Source organism: Hyperolius riggenbachi, chromosome 7, assembly GCF_040937935.1.
Source record: "Hyperolius riggenbachi isolate aHypRig1 chromosome 7, aHypRig1.pri, whole genome shotgun sequence".
Taxonomy (NCBI): Eukaryota; Metazoa; Chordata; class Amphibia; order Anura; family Hyperoliidae; genus Hyperolius; species Hyperolius riggenbachi.
The window spans coordinates 263,035,813-263,055,493 of NC_090652.1; the positions used below are offsets into that span (position 1 = coordinate 263,035,813).

General features: G+C 45.8%; 1 long non-coding RNA gene across 1 annotated transcript in view; it reads right to left on the reverse strand.

Annotated features, from left to right (window-relative positions):
* LOC137525004 (uncharacterized) overlaps positions 1-19,681 on the reverse strand; it is a 63,980-nt gene that overhangs the window by 13,089 nt on the left and 31,210 nt on the right. The window contains exon 2 of the long non-coding RNA XR_011022832.1: positions 8,989-9,137. This is a non-coding gene — a long non-coding RNA (uncharacterized lncRNA). The remainder of the gene's footprint in view (positions 1-8,988; positions 9,138-19,681) is intronic.

Here is a 19,681-nt window from a genome sequence, read left to right on the forward strand (position 1 = left end):
ACTGAGCCGTTTCTCTGTAAGTCTCTGTGAAGTGAATAGCACCGCCTGCCTGTGTGACATAGCTGTACCCCTCTAGTGTAAATCAGCCTCTTACAGGAGAGCACAGGCAAACATGACCCCTTAACAGCGAGGCAGTGGTAAACTCTCACACAGTAATGTTGACTCAGCACAGCAGGTAAAGTATAACTGTCGGGCATAAAATCAAAAATCAATTCTTTATTTTTATCTGGTAAACAAGTAATAAGGATGCTAACCAGGCAATCCAAAAGTTAAAATTCACTATTACTTTTCTTGTTGATAAATAATCATCCCCCAGTTTACCTGACTCTTATTTGGTACACACAACATTTGGTACACAAAAAGGAAGTTGCAAGGCATGCTGGGTTGTCCTTTTTTGCTTCTCTACTTCCCCTCAGACTTAACTAATGCAGCCTTATTGGCTGAAGCCTCTTTCCCTCCTGTTTTCCCGTCCCACACCTCTGTTCCTCTATCATTGGTCAATATTTCTCATGCTGAGACAATGCACTCTCTATTGCAGTGCTGGGTGGGAGTGCCTGAAGACTGGTAGGAGGGCAGGCAATGCATACACAATCAGGCATAGGAGAGTAAGGGAGGAAATGACATCAGAAATGGCTTTAAATAGACACAGTTAAAATGGGAAATGCTAAGAAGAATTTTCTCTTTTTTTACTGTGGAAAAAGCACTAAAATCAAAACGTGGACAGTGCAATTGCACTGTCCACGTTTTGATTTTAGTGATTTTTCTTGCTCTTATGTAAGTAGAGCAAGTATTTATCTATTTATATATGTGTTTTTTTTCCTGAGATAGTATGGCTGATAGCTCCTCTTTAGTTATTTCCAGAATTTTAAGAAAGCAAGATGGCAGCCACCTTGAGAGTGAGGGCCCGTTTCCACTATCGCGGTTTCTGCTGCGATTCCGCAGAGTTTCCCCGCACATGAATCGCACGGGCAAACTCTGCCATAGGGGATAATGGCGCCGCGGCCGAATTGCTTGCGGGAGCGATTCGGCCGAAACCCCCCGCAGAATTCGCGTCGGAGGCTGCGAATCCTATAGCCGTGCATGGCACGGCTCATGGGATTCGCCTGCGATCCCGCCCACCCGCTCAGTGCCGGCGTGCGTCTACGAGACGCACGCCGCACTAGTGGAAACGAGCCCTAAGATTGACACAAGGAGTTTGGCTACTATGTTGTCGAACTCTGGAGACCACCAAATAGAGAGTTAAAATGGGATTAACAAAAAGTCGGAAAAGTAATACCAAGCTATAGGACGTAGTAAATAGTTCAGGATTCTCAAATTTAATTATCCTGTTTTTAGCATCAGAGGCACTGCCTATATCTGTATATTGCTGTATACTGGTATCTTTAACCTCAACCTCCCAGTGATGTTTAGCCTAGGCTATTTAGTTATGCATCCTTCTGCCCCAGAGCACCCTGGGATACCAGGTGTTCTTTCTGCTCTCTTCGGAACACAGGACAAACAGATATTCTGCAGTGATGCTACTTGCCAGTAGTAAAGGTTCAGGTACTGTGATAAATGTAAAAAAGGGAAAGGAAAGATTGTATAATGGGCAAACACTGACTAAATACTTTATAAATGAATAATGTAAAATATAAGTATTGTTATTCCTTAAAGTGGTATGAAACTCTGTATTTCTTCTTTGCTCTAAAAATTATTTACAGCATTTAAATCAACTACCACAAAAAAAATGTAGCAAAACAGCATCCAAACAGTTAAACACAGCACTTTGGTCTTCAGTGGAAAGCTTCTGGCTGTATCTGAAGAGCTGTTAACATTATCTTTTGTTTACATTCCTTTGTCGAAAATGCAATGGCAGCTTTCAGAGCAGATACACTGTACTTTGGGGATTTGTAATTTATAAACAGGCAATATTACTTGTGCACAAATGCAAAAATGGTCACTGTATGGGTAATAAAAAGTAGGAAAACACATTTTTATTGAATGTTATGTAAGAGTTTTATCCCATATTGGCCTCGATTCATAAAAGCAGTGTGATAAAAAAAAATCTGGGAGGGAAAATACCGCTTTTTTCTGTAAATTACTGCAGCCCATTGAGCGGTATAGCAGAAGTGTGGCATTCGGTAAATTAGACCTTTGTGTGCTAATTCATAAAGATTTCCAGAGCTGTCTTTGAAGTTCTGTAAATTACTGCAGCCCATTGAGCGGTATAGCAGAAGTGTGGCGATATCTCTCTTTTGTTACAAGCTGTAATTAGGGTTCCCTGCACAGACTTGCAAAGACTTCGGCTCCCTGCACAGATGACTCACACAGACTTCGGCTCCCTGCACAGATGACTCACACAGACTTCGGCTCCCTGCACAGATGACTCACACAGACTTCGGCTCCCTGCACAGACGACTCACAGAGACTTCGGCTCCCTGCACAGACTTTCGGCTCCCTGCACTTTGCATTGTTAAGACCTCACCAGAGGTGTCGGTAACTTGTTAAGACCTCACCAGAGGTGTCGGTAATTATCGTCTGGCTTCCTGCTTGTTGAAGGCTTTATGAATTGACATTTGCTGACATTTTACTGACATGTGTTGGAGGTAGTGTTGGGCGAACAGTGTTCGCCACTGTTCGGGTTCTGCAGAACATCACCCTGTTCGGGTGATGTTCGAGTTCGGCCGAACACCTGATGGTGTTCGGCCAAACCGTTCGGGTTCGCCCGAACTACTAAATGCCCGGCCGAACAGGGCCGAAAGGGCCCCTGTTCGGCCGAATACCGCCCCCCTATGGGGTCGCAGGCATAAGGGGGGAGCATGCCCCGATCGCTGGGGGGGGGCGGAAATTCCCCCCACCCCCTCCGCTAGCGCTCCCCCCTCTGCCCGCTTCCCCATAAAAAAGTTGGCGTAAAGTTAAATATTACCGGTGGTGGCTGCTGCAGTGGCTGGCTGGCAGTGGTGTGAATGAGGAGGAGGAGTCCGAGTATGACGCGTTGAGGCCAGGCAGCGGGCGGTTCAGCGGTAGTACCCTTGTGGTACTTCCGCCCTTTCTCTGACCTCACGTCCTCTACGTGATGACGCATACGAAGGTACGCGTCACGCGTACCATCGTATGCGTCATCACGTAGAGGACGTGAGGTCAGAGAAAGGGCGGAAGTACCACAAGGGTACTACCGCTGAACCGCCTGCTGCCTGGCCTCAACGCGTCATACTCGGACTCCTCCTCCTAGTCCTCACTCACACCACTGCCAGCCAGCCACTGCAGCAGCCACCACCGGTAATATTTAACTTTACGCCAACTTTTTTATGGGGAAGCGGGCAGAGGGGGGAGCGCTAGCGGAGGGGGTGGGGGGAATTTCCGCCCCCCCCCGCGATCGGGGCATGCTCCCCACCTTATGCCTGCGACCCCATAGGGGGGCCGTATTGCGGCATGTTCGGGTCCCCATTGACTTGCATTGAGTTCGGGGTTCGGGCCGAACATGCCGAACATCTGGCCCATGTTCGGCCTGTTCGGCCCGAACCCGAACATCCAGGTGTTCGCCCATCACTACTTGGAGGTAACTACAGCCATGTCGGTAATTTTCCTCACTGCTCGGTAATTTCAGTTTTTCATGTGGTAACAGACTTTAAGAATTGACACTTTGCTAAGTGCTCGGGAAAGTCTGCTGTTTTTAGCATTAATGCTTTATGAATTGAGGCCTTTAAAGCGGACCCAAACCAAACATTTTTTTTATTCAAAATATTTAGTTACACCACTCTGACACATACAAAGATAAATAAACACTCCTTCAAGCCTATGAGCATTTCAGTGCATGCTTTTCACCCTTCTCTTTTCATAATTAGGGTTATACAGGTGGCAGCCATTAGCAATTCCTCCTTTGCCGGACACCACCTACTCCACCAATTTGCCGGATTCTGTCCGGGCAATATGAAAGGAAGGGAGGGGTTCCTCCAATAAATGTAAAATATTTTAAATTTGTCATCATGCAGCTGAAAAAAGGCTGCTATGTATTATTATAATTTAGAAAATAGATTTTATTTCTGAAATCTTGTATTTTTAATTTGGGTCCACTTTAAGTTACATTCAGTGAAGTTCCTCTTTAAGTTATTTGGGGACAATTGATTTTGAGTGCTTTTTTACTTTCTTATGGTGGAAAAAAAGTATTTTACTGATAAGGTGTGGAAATATCTCCCTTAAAAGGCACCCCTATGTCAGTTAGATGGTAAAATGGTGTCCGTCAGAACCTGACGAGATCTGCAGAACATTACGGGATGTTCAGAAGACTGTATGAGAATTCTTTAGACTCTCTTCACAGCGAAGATTAATTTGATGCCCTCAGGCTCACGAATGCTAAACAAATGCTTCTCTATAATAACACATTATGCAACCTATAAAACAATGGAAGACACTCTTCCTTATTGGGGATCTTGTGACATGAGCTCTAGCTGTGAAGGCACAAGGCACCTGTGAGGGAGAGGGCCTGGAGTGCTTGGCAAGGCATAAGGAGCAATGCATTCTGTAACAATGCCTTCCATAAAGACCTCTGCAAAATACAAAGGTGAGGCAAACTTCAGCTGTCAGTGCTGCATTGTCTAACACACAGGTTCTTAGTCTGCTGTATTTCTACTCTAGGGGAGACTTCTGATGGATCAGTGGGTGCTTTTGCTTGTTGCAATGCATTTCCAGTTATTTCATTGTAAGAAGTTTTGGGTGCAGAAAAGAATAAATCATACACAACATAGAATTAAGATTAATTGGGGCCTTAGGCAAGGAAGTAACTTTTGTTGCCCTTTATGGAACCATGTCCTGTGGTCTGACGAGACCAAGATAAACTTATAGGGCTTGATTCACTTATGCTGGGAATACGCCCAAAGTTTTTTTCAGCAGATAGATTGTTCGATAGATAATTTCCGACATGTCTGATCTTATTTTCGATCTTTTTTTCAGATCGATTTCTCATAGAAGTGAATGGAAATTGATAAGAAAAGATAAGGAAATCGATTGAAAATAAGATCAGGCAGTAAATCCATTGCAAAATCTCATCGTGTATTCCCAGCATTAGACACATAGCATGCCTTATCAGAAATAACACGCCTTATCAAAGTTATCAAGCCGTATCAGAGTATCATAGCGAGCGCTACAAACGTATGCACACTAATTGGCAACTCCACTCGTCCTGCCCTGAGCCCCTGTGGGTTTGTAGCGCTCCCTATGCTGCTGTACTCTGACGTGTTAATTTTGATAAGGCGTGTTAACTTTGATAAGGCATGCTATTAGTGAGTGAAGCCCCTAGGGCTCAGATGTTGTGAAGCGTGTGGTGGCAACCAGGTGAGGAGTTACCTAACGTCCAGGTGTAGGATGATATAGTTTAATTAGTGATATAATCATGCCTCGTCTAACCACCAGTGATATTGTATATACATGTTAATACATATAGTATAGTGCTGATTACCAGTATGAAAATAGTTAAACATTCTTTCACTACAGAAGTGGCCATTTCCTTATATGGAACATTCTTTTACTTTAGTGGGCAAATGACCAGAGCCTTAGAAGGAAAGTATGACTTAGTGGATAGCACTCTTGCCTTGCAGCATTGAGTCTCCGGTTTGATTCCCAACCAGGGCACTATCTGCACAGAGTTTGTATGTTTCACTCTGGTTTCCTCCCACATCCCAAAAACATGCAGAAAAGTTAATTGACTTCCTCCTAAATTGACCCTAGACTACGATACTGTAATGATCCGCTCTGCTGTCTGCACAGACAGACAGCCTTTTGACCATTTTGTAAGTCTGAGTGCTGCAGGTCCCTGGAAAGGAGACCTGTCTTCACTTTGCAAGTTTCAGAGTTGCTCTGCTGGTGAGGAAGTTGCATCCACTTGTCATGCAAATTGCTTAGCTGCTTCCTTTGATGGCTTGCAGTATAAATACCTTTTGCTCCCAGAATTCCCTGCTGGTCATAGAGGTTTGTTACTGCAACTTACCTGGAGTCTCAGCCTTTGATAATTGTTTGCTAAGATGATCTTAAGCCTCATCTACACGTGTAGATGAGTCTCCGATCCTCCTTATCAATCGAGCCGCTGATGAGGCTCGATTGATAAGATCCGACAGGACGGATCTTGCTTCCGCCGATTCCCTGCTCGTTCCCCGCGAGGGGACAATGGCAGGGACTCGAGCGGAAGATAAGCGGCGCCGGCGGGGACGAGCGGGGAATCGAATCCGGCGCACTAGCGGCGAGCGGGGACGTGGCGGGCACGCGCGGGGACGTGGAAGATACGATCCGGCGGCTAATCGAGACGATACACGCGTAGATGCGGCTTTAGAGTAATTCCTTGGGAGTGCACTAGCATTCCTTCTAGCGTAGTCAGGTTGTAATTATCTGTATTGCCTTGTACTGTCTATCTCTTGCGATTGTCTTGTCGCCAGCGGCGGTCGGCAGGAAATTGTTCTGTCTGTTGGGATCGCATTCGCCCTAGCGGTAGTGGCGGTGGTTCCTTCTGTACTCTGTCTTAGGGGTGCAAGCCAGAGCAGCGGTTGCTACTGGTTGCTCCATCTGTCTGTCTGGATCGCATCCGCCCTAGCGGTAGTGGCGGTGGTTCCTTCTGTACTCTGTCTGGGAGTGTAGGCCAGAGCTGCGGTTGCTACTGGTTACTCCTTCTGTCTGTCTTGTCTGGAACAAACGCTTGCTGTAGGCTCGGTGAGGTAACCGTTTAGCAAGCGTTCGCGTTCTCTATTCATTTTCGTGTTACTTTGGTTAGTTAGGGTGGCACGCTTGTCAATGGGCGCCTAACGCGCAGTGACCGTGTCTTAAACGCGTTCTCTGTTGCGAATGAATGCGGAGTTCGCGTTTAGCTAGTGTTGTTATTTTCCTTGGCGTTCTGATCATTGTTGTTTGCTGTGTCTTTCTCGCTACACTTGTGCTCTGTCTCTACTTGGTCTTGTGTCACTGTTGGCAATCGCCACTCTTGCGATTGCGTTCCCACTTGGTTTCCGCTGTTGTGTGTTCACCGTCGCCGGGTGGCGACTAGATTGGTGGACACACATACATTCTGTCTCTGTGCTCACTTTCTCTCTACAGGTGCATTGCACCAAAGCTGGGTTCTGTCGTTTTATACGCTTGTGGAGGACTTCCGCAGTGTCAGCGCACATCTTGTGCGCTGACCACGGAGATAATTCCACAATCGTTACAGATACATACACTACACCATACATACACAGACATAGGACTATGGTAGTGACTAGATTGTGAGCTCCTCCGAGTGACAGTTAAGTGACACAGCAATATACTCTGTACAGCACTGCGGAAAATGTCTGAGATATAAATAATAAATTAATAATAAGGAAAGATGTCTTAAAGACATCTAGGATTGTTTTTTGAACTGTCTTTGTTTGTATGGGTTTTGCAAAACAAAAGTTTGCCCTCCTCAGACACTATTTGCGATTATTTAGATTCAAGTGAGCATATAATGTCTCCCACAAGGCAACACTGCGGAATATGCAAATCATCCTTTGTTCTCCCTGTAAGCTAACCGCACCTCCAGAACCGCCAGAATGCAATGATGTGTCAGCTTGTTAATTGTTCAGAGCCTCAATAATCCAACCTGCATACAGACTGGTTCGGATTGGTATGGGTATTAAAGTGAGCCAACACCCTATATCAACTGCTTCTTTACAGGACCGTTTTGGCAAAAGCAACCTTTGCTAGGGCCGAACCTGAGATGCCTATCAGGGCATGTGGGGCCCCTTGGGAATAAATGTGAATTTATCTGATTAAGATTAAAGACATCTGGACGTTTGACCATCTTTCTGTAACCAAGACAAAGTAGAGGGTGAACAGTCACCCAGGAGCGAAAACGCACAGATACACCGGGAGCCCAAATGGTGCAGTATGTCACAAATGATAGAAGAAGCAAAAAATATAAACAGAGGGCAGGGACGGATCTAGACCAAGTTGCGCCTGGGGCAAGGTCAGGTTTTGGTGCCTAAAGGTCAGGTTTTGGCGCCTAAACTGCCATTCCCCATCCAGTTTTGGCACCTAAAGGTCAGGTTTTGGCACCTAAAGATCAGGTTTTGGCGCCTAAACTGCCATTCCCCATCCAAATTTTGCCGCCTTTTTAAGAATTCAACAAACTGCGCCTGGGGCAAGATACCCGCCTGCCCCCCCCCCCCCCCCCCCTAGATCCGTCCCTGACAGAGGGTACTCACAAATGGAGGTTGCAAAGGGGCAACCAACCACTGCAGGCAGGTGGCGACCCGCCGGCGATCGAACGAAATCTTCCGCACGGATAGGAACGTCATGAATCGACGGGAACGATCGATTTCGGATAGAAATCGATCGTTCGGTCAGCGTTTGTGCAACGATTTCATGGCGGGAAAATCGGTAAGTGTATGGGCCCCTTAAACTATGTATTATCTGCTCAGTGTGAAGGTGCCGTACCAGGAAGTATAACGGGAGTTCAGGAGGATCACAGCCTGCGTGTCACTAGCCTACAATAAAGCGCATATAAGTAGGAAAAATGAAAGGACTGCCTTAACTTACAGTAAGTCCAGTATTGCTGATATACCTGAGCGATAAACTGAATTCAAAGTTCAGCGTAACATGCATGTATTATCTTGTACGGAAAAAAGTTTTAGTTATGTCAGGAATGTTTTCCGTCTATGGAGTGTACAAGCCAAAATAGCCAATAAATCATCCAAACACAGAGAATGATAGTAGTAATCAATACTTGAATAATGCAATAGGACCTATTCACCTCAGTAGTGTACACTACATATTATCATTAACCTTGTTCAATTCAAATAGTGCCAACATTTTTTACACATCTGGCTTCAAACAATACTGATCATATTAGATCTCTAAGTATTCATCTAACTATTCCTCCTCCAGGCCAGCAACTGAATGTCAGGCCTCTTTCACACTGGCGCTTTGCGTTACTCTGTTTTGCCCCAGAAAAGAAAAAAAAAAAAAAAACAAACAAACACTTTAACCATTTTCCAAATGTGAAATTACCCTTTTTGGAGCTGTGTTTGAAAATAGGGAGATACACAATCCATGCCTTGCTTCATCTATAGTCGTGGCGGTAATGTCTCTTTCCAACTTAAAAGCGCTAATAGTTTTATCCCCTGTCATGCTGTGTATACTTCAGAATGCCCCGACACCTATTTCATAACAGAAAGATAAGGAAGGTCAGGGATAAATCAAAGAAACCGTAAGGTTGCCAAATACTTATTCAAGCATTAAGTGATAAATCACCAGAGGACAAATATTTTTACAGATAGTGCAGTTAATCCCCCTCCCCACAGCCAGGGGTAGCAAGATCCATAGAAGCTATATAGCTGTTATGGGGCCCAGAGGTGGGGGGGGGGGGTGGTTGCTTTTGTAAGCCTAGGGCCGCATCAAAATTTTGAATCCATGATTTGTTGCAATGCCTCTGTACATAGTTATTTATAAAACAGCAGCAGAATTGTTGTACTTCGTAGAAAGTATACTTTGTGTAAAACAATCCATAGATATGTCACTCTATTCTAATATGGCAGCAGAAGGACTGTTGCCAATATAGGTGGTCCTCATGTTCACTTGGTCTCTTTCACATGACTAGCCTTCTAACTACCGGTCGTCTAGCATGTGTACAGTGCACCAGACCTTCATCGATGCCTTGGGGAGAGAGCTGACTGGCGTAATATCTCACTAAAGCACAGGCCAAAGCAGTGGCCTACCAACAAATCCATGGGGGCCCCCAGCATGGGCGTTGCTAGCCCCAAAGATCAGTGGCACGTGCCCCGAATCTATTCTGTGGTGCCCTGGATGTCCCCCAGGCAGAGTAGTACCATCACTGCACCCAGAATGGCACCACATAGTACCCAGCATGCCCCATAGAGGCACCACAGCACCCAGCATGGCACTACACAGCACCCAGCATGGCACTAAAGCACCCAGCATGACAATACAGCATCCAGCATGCCCCATAGAGGCACCACAGCACCCAGCATGGCACTACACAGCACCCAGCATGGCACTAAAGCACCCAGCATGACATTACAGCATCCAGCAAGCCCCATAGAGGTACCATGGCACCCAGCATGGCACCACGGCACACAGCAATGGGGGTATGTTGTGTGCTATGGTGCCTCTATGTGGGCATATTGGGTGCTATGATGACATGCTAGATGCTGTGATGCCTTTATGGGGTCATGCAGGGAACTGTGGTTCTTCTATGGGAGCATGTTAAAAGTTGTGGTGCCTCAATAGAAGGCCCATGGGAGCCTGGTAGGGGGTCCACTAGATGGTCAGGGAATGCTATGGGGGGAATGGCCAGCTCACTCAGCAGAAAGCCAGACCAGCCAGCATATAAACCAGATAACTCTATTTATGTGATATGCTACATTTTTGTTTAGTATTGATGGAGAGGGGGGCTTCATACAACATTTTGCTGGGCAGGCCTGTTTAGACCACTGTTAAGTTCATGTAAATTTGGCTCCACCCATGACCACACCCACATTATGATGCATGGCCACACCCATCTTTTGGCTGGAGTGCCCAAAAGTGCCCCGGGTCTCTTAGGATCCTAGGAACGCCCCTGGCCCCCAGAGAAAATGTAGAGATCAGCATGACCCATGCTGGGGTCCGGGGGCAATTATCATATTATTATTATTATTTATTTATATAGCGCCAACATATTCCGCAGCACTTTACAAAGCCCAATAAGACGACAAGGTGGAACATAGATACAACTAACAAATGTACAGCAGAGTTCCAGGCAGCACAAATATTGTTATAAGAACAGTAAACATTAGGAGGATGACCCTGCCCTCGCGAGCTTACAATCTAATGGGTTGTGGGGGACACACTAGGTAAGGGGGTGGAGGATGGATGAGGCAGTGATTCTTTGCCTCTGATTACATTGTGACAGAGAAGTAAATAAGGGCTATAGAATGTTATAAGCTTGTCTAAAAAGGTGTGTTTTAAGAGTGCGTTTGAAGATGTCCAGGTTTGGAGCATGACGTACAGGCTGTGGAAGAGAGTTCCAGACAAGGGGTGATGCTCGTGTAAAGTCCTGAATGCGAATCATATGAACCTGGCTGCCCCAACTTTGAGCCCTTTCCTTTATCCTCATGCTCTGTCGTGTCCCCCAGTCCATGGTGCTTGTATCTTCCCTGTACAGTAGTATGATAGTCATGTACCTGTTGCATCATGTGACATATGATGGCTGTGTCAGGGATAAACTTGCAAGACGCAGGTAGCTGGGATTGGAGATGGGGGAAGAGTGGAGTATTGTACCGTGTTAGTCACCAGTAAAAAAAAGTTTTGAATAAGGATGATACCATTTTCTGGCTAACTGAAAAGAAAAAGAGTAAGCTTCTGGCTAATAAGCCTTCTTCGGGCTGGGATTACAGCGGTCGGTTGCATAATCCAAGCATTATGGCCAATAAAAAAAATCTTGTTCATTATGGCCAATATGCAATTAACTTTTTCTCCTCAGTTGTTTTCTCCTAGTTGATATTTTCATACCTTGTCAATAAAATGCCTTTTAAACCACCAGCAAGCAACAACATACTCAAAATAAATTTAAGAGTACTTTTTTAAAGAGACTCTGAAGCGAGAATAAATCTCACTTCAGAGCTCATAGTTAGCAGGGGCACGTGTGCCCCTGCTAAACCGCCGCAATAGCGCCGCTAAACGGGGGTCCCTTGACCCCCAAACCCCCACTGCGACACTTGGTCGCAGATTTGGTCGCTCCTGGAGGCAGGGCTAACGGCTGCAGCCCTGCCTCCAGTCGCGTCTATCAGCGGCGCATCGCCGCCTCTCCCCTGCCCCTCTCAGTGAAGGAAGACTGAGAGGGGCGGGGGAGAGGCGGAGATACGCGCTGACAGACGCGCATGGGGCAGGGCTGCGGCAGTTAGCCCTGCCCCAACCAGGAAGTGCTCCCCCGCTGCACCGAGGGGATTTGGGGGATCAGGGACCCCCGTTAAGCCGCCGGATAGCAGCGGTTTAGCAGGGGCACACATGCCCCTGCTAACTATGAGCTCTGATGCGAAATTTATTCTTGCTTCAGACTCTCTTTAACTACTTTTTCAATTGGAAAAAGCTGAAAAGGTTTTTTTGGGATGAAAATGTATCTCCTAAGAGAAAAAGTGAATATCATATGGACCTATTAAGGGGACCATACACCTAACGATTTTCTCGCCGATATACAGCAGATTCGATCACTGTGATAAAATCTGCTGTAAAATCGTTGCACAAACGCTGACAGAACGATCGATTTCCGTCCAAAATCAATCGTTCCCATCGATCAGTCCGTGCGGAAGACCTCGATCGCGGGCGGGTCGAGAGTGCGCCGATAGCGGCGTTCGAATGCCCGACGCAAGCGGCAATACATTATCTGCTCTGGCCGGCGCGAGTCCCCGCTGTCACCGCTGCTCCTTCCCCGCTGGGTTCCGGCTGGCTTCACTTACTTTCTGTCCCGACAGGAAGTTTAAACAGTAGAGCGCCCTCTACTGTTTAAACTTCCCCAGACAGGAAGTTCAGTGAAGCTGCAGCCCTGGAGCCCAGAGCGGAGAAGAAGACAGCGGAGACCGGGGGACTCGCGCCGGCCGGATCAGGTAATGTAAGCGGGGGTGGGGGGTGTGGCGTCAGCGGCAGCTTCACAGATGGTGAATTGGTTTCATGCTGAAATTGATTCACAATCTGTTTGCAGTGAAGGCAGCCATACAATCCCTTTGCTTCCCCAGGTGGTCAGAAGTCCACATGGTTGATGGGGGAAAGATTTTAGTTTATATTTTGCAACAGCACAAGTAGAGAAAAGTGTATGCAGAAACAAGTGCAGATTTTTTTAAAGCATGTTCCTTTTAATAATAATAATAATAATAATAATAATAAAACTCAATCTGCTGGTTTGACTAAGAACTAAAGGCCCACTTGCATTGCAATTGTGCGTTGCGTTACTCGGCAATGCAAATCAAAGGGACATTTTACACTTACCGCTTTGAGTTGCTCCAGAAGTGTTCATCTGGCCGCATAGCATGCAGCGCATTGCCGCAAGAATCATGCTTAAAGAGACACTCAAGCGAAAAAAAAATGATGATATTATGATTTGTATGTGTAGTACAGCTAAGAAATAAAACATTGGGAGCAGATATATCAGTCTAATTGTTTCCAGTACAGGAAGAGTTAAGAAACTCTAGTTATTATCTCTATGCAAAAAAGCCATAAGCTCTATGACTTTCGAAGTCATGGAGAGGGATGTTTTCTGACTTTTATTATCTCAACTATAAGTGAACTAATTACAGGAATTACTTTTTCTCTGCCAGAGGAGAGGTCATTAGTTCACTGACTGCTGTGAAAGAATCATTTTGAATGCTGAGTGTTGTGTAATCTGCACATATTAGAGAATGATGCAATGTTAGAAAAAACAATGTATACCTGAAAATAAAAAAATGAGAATATTTTCTTTGCTGCTATTCTTCTAGTAATTATTCATAGTACACAACCAATTCACTATATCATATATTTATTTTCGCTTCAGTGTCTCTTTAACGTTGCTTGGGGTAGTGGAAGTCAATGGGTGAATAATAGAGCGTGTTGCGTCACGGCGCACATACGTGGACTGACGGGAATCCCGGCAATGTATTTCCTGTCTAGCAGGGAGTATGTCACTGAGCAGAGGACGGCACTATGCATATGACCCTGTCAGTGTACTCTGTCTTATGCGGCAGGAGCATGGCATCACATTGCACCGCAACGCAAAAATCAGGTGTAAAACTGGCCTCAAGTGGAGATCCAGCGTGATTGAAAGTCAGACTTATTTATTTTTTAACATGTTCTTTGTTTGTGTTAGAGAGTTTTGGATGAGTATATTTTAAACCCAGCCTTATAGTTTGTGCTTTACTTGTTATCGAGCAACACAAACCTTGAAATTAATACTAAACACGAAACATTAAAGGGATACTGTAGGGGGGTCAGGGGAAAATGAGTTGAACTTACCCGGGGCTTCTAACGGTCCCCCGCAGACATCCTGTGTTGGCGCAGCCACTCATCGATGCTCCGGCCCCGCCTCCAGTTCACTTCTGGAATTTCAGACTTTTTACTCAGAATTTCAGTCTGAAAACCACTGCGCCTGCGTTGCCGTGTCCTCGATCCCGCTGATGTCATCAAGAGCGCACAGCGCAGGCCCAGTATGGTCTGAGTCTGCGCAGTACACTCCTGGTGACATCAGCGGGAGGGAGGACACGGGCGTGCAGGCGCAGTGGTTTTCTGACTTTAAAGTCAGAAATTCCAGAAGTGAAATGGAGGCGGGGCCGGAGCATCGGTGAGTGGCACAGGATGTCTGCGGGGGACCATTAGAAGCCCCGGGTAAGTTCAGCTCATTTTCCCCCGACCCCCTACAGTATCCCTTTAAGCGCAGCAATTCAGTCACAATTCTGTTTTGCAAACAACTCACAAATATTATTTTGCTTTTCGACATTTTATGTATTTTTACCTTCTATTCTGTTATGGTCATTTTAGGAAATCAGCGACTGGCCAAACACCAGGAAGAATTCCAGGTATGCAGAAGTACAGGGCCCACGTTCTCACTGTGCTAATTGAAAGTACACATTAATACTGTAAGGGGCTTGTAAACAGGAATAGACTTCACCCCCCTTCATTCCACTAAAAACACACTCTGGTTTTAGGAACAGACTACCGATTCATGGAGGGCTGACTGGGGATGCTGTCAGAGAACAGTGACCTTCATCTGTAGCTGCTGCTGTGAAAGCGGCACTATTTAGGACAGGAGCTGTCAGATTCCGGAGCGGGCTTGTTTGGAATTGTAACTGCTGAAGCTCTTGGCTGCTGCAGAGATCCACAGCTGTCATTTACACTTTAAGTAAACCTGAAGCGTTTTTGAAAGAAAACATACAGTACTTACCTAAGGAAGGGGAAGGCTCTGGATCAGGCGTACGAATAAATTGCCGCCGGGAGAATTGGGTGCAGGATACAGCTGATATACGGCTTACCCTGCTCCTGCACAAGTCCCGGCGGCGTTAATTACTATTAGTTGATGTAATTTAGCTCCCAGCTATTGCTGGTGGCCGAATTACAGTGTTTTAAAAGTAACTTCAGCTCTGTCTTCTGACAGCACTGAAGTTACCCACCGTGTGCTGCTATAACCGTATTTCCTGTTACGGTCTATGGTGGTGCACAAATCCCCTGCGCTGTATTCCACGTGTTCGCCCCGTTATGGCCAATGCTACCATAGAGGCAAAGTACTGCAGGGCCCCCAGGTCTCACCCTGACTTGTGTCCCCTGCAATGATTTGTCAGAATAGCAACTCACCTGCTCCATTTATGTTCCCTGCTATCCAGACAAAAACAGTGCAGGGGCTCTGAGGGACACAGTAAAGTTGAAGGGGAAGATCTGGGGGGGGGGGGCTCCCAAGGTTAATTTTGCCCTAGGGCCACATAGTGGCTTGATCCAGCCCAGCTCTCGGTCCTTTAGAGCCCTCCCGTTCCTCTCCTGGTCCCCTCGTTCCAGCACTGTCACCTCCGTGAGCATTCTCCTACCGATAGACCAGAGATTGCTCTCTTCCACCATGGTACGCTTCGGAAGTCCATTGGAGCAGAGTTCCGTAGTGCACATGCGTGAGTGCGCTCTCTCTTGTGTATGTGCAGTACAGAGCCGCCAGTCTTTGGAAGCACAGCTCTGTAGGGCGCATGGGTGAGCGCGCTCTCTCTTATGTATGTGCAGTACAGGGCCGCCAGTCTTCCGGAGCACAGCTCCATAGTGCACATGCGTGAGCGCGCTCTCGCTTGTGTATGTGCAGTACAGAGCCACCAGTCTTTGGGAGCACAGCTCCGTAGTGCGCATGGGTGAGCACGCTCTCTATTATGTATGTGCAGTACAGAGCCGCCCAGTCTTCTAGAGCACAGCTCCATAGTGCACATGTGTGAGCGCGCTCTCTCGTGTATGTGCAGTGCAGAGCCACCACTCTTTGGGAGCACAGCTCCGTAGTGCAAATGCGTGAGCACGCTCTCTCTTGTGCATGTGCAGTACACAGCCGCCAGTCTTCGGGAGCACAGCTCCATAGTGCACATGCGTGAGCGCGCTCTCTCTTGTGTATGTGCAGTACAGAGCCGCCAGTCTTCCGGAGCACAGCTCCATAGTGCACATGCGTGAGCGCGCTCTCTCTTGTGTATGTGCAGTCCAGAGCCGCCCAGGGCCGGTTTAAGCAACAATGGGGCCCCAGGACAAAATAAACCTGCCCCCCCCCCCCCCCCCCCCAACATATACCCCGGAACAAAAATCGGCATTAGGGGACCTTTTTTGCAGCTGGTATAGTCAGGGTGTGAAGTCCCAATCGGTCGGAGCGCCACATTCTGGCTATCCCAGCCTGCATGGGGGACAAGGGGTTAAAAAGTTTCAGGAGGGGGGACCCCACATAATTTTTTTTTTTTTAATTCCCACACTCTAAACATAAAAAAAAATTGGGAAAACAGGAAAAAATGCCAGGGATCTTCATACAGCCATATTGTGGCTGTATAGCGATCCCTGGCCAAAGTGCCTGGCTGCGTATAGACCCCCTGGAAACCCCGTCAGGAAATTTATTGCGCTTTCATTTGATGCATGTAAAATTACACTACCGTTAGGTTTGCTACTAAAAGTGACATTTACCGCATTTAAAAGCATACTTTTTTCCTTTGAAACTTTAAAATCGATTTTCTCAAAAACTATAAGGTCTTTTTGAAAAAATGTTTTTCCTTTTATCTCTAATGATCTCCTTAACACATCCTGCAAATTTAGGGTTTCTAGCATTTAAGGTGGATTTGCTATTAACCATTAAAGTCGGCAGGTTTTTAAATGTGTATTTTTTTTCCTTTGAAACTTTAAAATCGATTTTCTCAAAAACTAAAAGGCCGATTTGAAAAAAAATGTTTTCCTCTTGTAGCCACTGGGGGCCCCTACAAGCTCTGGGGCCCTGGGGCAGCTGCCTCCTTTGCCTCTATGGTAGCGCCGGCCCTGGAGCCGCCAGTCTTCTGGAGCACAGCTCCATAGTGCACATGCGTGATGAGTGCGCGCTCTCTTGTGTATGTGTAGTACAGAGCCGCCAGTCTTAGGTAAGCATGTGATTTTTTGTAATTTTAAAAACACTTCAAGTTTGCTTTTAGTTATTGCTGAATAACATTTCTTACAGGGAATCTGTAAGAAAAAGTGCTGCTATGGGGAACTAGAAACCTCTTCTACAAGTTTTTATCAAATAGATTTAAAGGGACCCAGTGCTGGATTGGAAGTGTTAATGCGTCAAGGTGGATTACCGCCCTTGGGCATCCCCTTCCGGCTTGCCGGGATGGAGCGCACCGTGTGCGCTCCAATGACGCAATTCCGGACGCCTCCGCGTTCTGACACGGGGCGTCCTTGCGTGGGGACGCGGGGGGCGTGGCTGGGACTGAGGACCAATGCGGCCAGTATAAGAACGCCGTTATGGCGTCCTAATAACATGCTCTCCGCTGCTCGCCTTTGAAAAGGCCGTTAGGAAACGGCGAAACATGTTAGGCTAAACCACAGCGAGGTAACTCTGCCACTCTGCCACCTGGGACTCCTCTCCATCAATATTATCTCCCTCTTGGACACTATTAGGACAGCTGGATTGGTAACTATACCACCATAAATGCATTATATATTGGGACCTCCACCATTACTCTTGGAACTTTGCTATTCTGCTGAGATTTACTCCATATTATTGCACTCAGGCTTAGGGCACTTGCCCACCACATCACAGTGGACCCTTAGCGTTGGACTTTGGCTGGCACTATCAACATATTGCTTGCCTGTGCATGGCCTTTCTCATCTTGCTGCATATGCTACTATTGTAACTGGTTCATATATCATGTGCTGCATTGCCTGGAACCATACTATTCACTAACAGCCTGCTTGGCTCATTAACCACTAATCAGCCTCAGTTCTACCCCTGCTAGTGAGGGGTGTATCTGTGTGGACACTAACAGCTATATCAGTGCATTTGTGTTATCTGCTGTATCATCAGCCCCTGCGAGTGGGGGGCTCAGCTGCATCATTTTTTCCTTGTGATGGAGAACAATGTCCATTAAGGTCCTATGCATGTTTTTTTATATCAGCCAAAACATCCTACCAATTGGTTTTTTTTTTGGGGGGGGGGGGGGGGGGGGGCTGCAGCCCCATAGCTAAGATGGAGATTCTGAGTTCATAGTGGCTCTTTTGTGGCGGAGTTGTGTGATATACACTTTTAATGCTTTTATATATATATATATATATATATATATATATATATATATATATATATATATATATATATATAGATTGTATGTATATGTCTAGTTTTAGGTTTTTTGTACCTTCTTACTAATAAAGTTGTTTATGAATTTTCATGCACCCAAGAGCCAATCCTCTCTCTTGTTGTTTTCCTAAATTATTGTTGGCAGGATGCATGAAAAAAGCTTTTTCTGATAATTAATATCATCATGAGTTTACTTATTGCTCCCAATCAATTTCAGGTCTCCTCTCCTGAGTAATTTGCACAAAAAATGGAAGTGTTAAACCACTGTATGGTCTTGGCGACCATGCTTCAGCTCAGTTTCAGGCCTGGAACCCACTAAAGCACTTTTTTTTAGCATTTAGGGAGCGCTTTAAATTGATAGCGATTTCCCTAAACGCTCTGCCAATGTAAATAGTTGTAACATTTGTTGCATTTGCGTTCCAGTATTATAATTATTTAAGTATTGAAGCGTTAGCTACACATAGCGATTTGTGGGCAATTGTGTGTGATTTTAAATGACTGAAAACTGTAAAAAATTATAATAAATTGAAAGGACCAATCAGAATTAAAATTGCTAATTGCAAATTGCTACACAATTGCTGGCAAAAAGCTTACAAAAATCGCCAGAAAACGCCCAAAATCGCCAGAAAACACTCATGAAATCTCTTACAAAACGCTAATAAAAACTGCTAGCGATTTGCAGTGGGTTCCAGGCCTCAGGATGATAGCAATCTTCTTGTAGCCTAGGTCATTTTTATGTAGAGCACAGGTGTCGAACTCCAGGCGTGGAGGGCCAGATCCATGCCAGTGTTTAGGATAGACTGATAAAGAGAGGAATGGGTTCTACCTGATGGACCACAATTTTCCTGGTTCAGACCCATCAATTAATTTGAGCTGTGTCAAAAATGTGTGAGGGCTTCGACCTTCGAAGGACCAGTTTGACATCCCTGATGTAGAGCAACGATTCTTATTTTTCAATAATCAGCGAGCTCTCTGCCATGATGTGCCATGTTGGACTTCCAGTGACCAGTATGAGAGAGTGTGAGAGTGATAACACCAAGTTTAACACACCTGCTCCCCATTCACACCTGAGACCTTGTAACACTAATGAGTAACATGACCCCGGGGAGGTAAAATGTCTACATGGGCACACTTTTGACGTTTTTCATTGAAGGGTGTACTCACTTTTGTTGCTAGTGGTATAGACATTAATGGCTGCATGTTTTATTCATGGCGCATCAAATTTACACTGTTATACAATCTGTACAATGACTACTTTACATTGTATCAAAGCGTCATTTCTTCAGTCTGTGAAAAGATATAATAAAATATTTACAAAAATGTGGGAGATATACTCACTTTTGTGCTGGCTTCCATTGGAAATTCGTAAGGTCACTGCCCTTAAAGGACACTCAAGGTGAAAATGAACTAATGAAA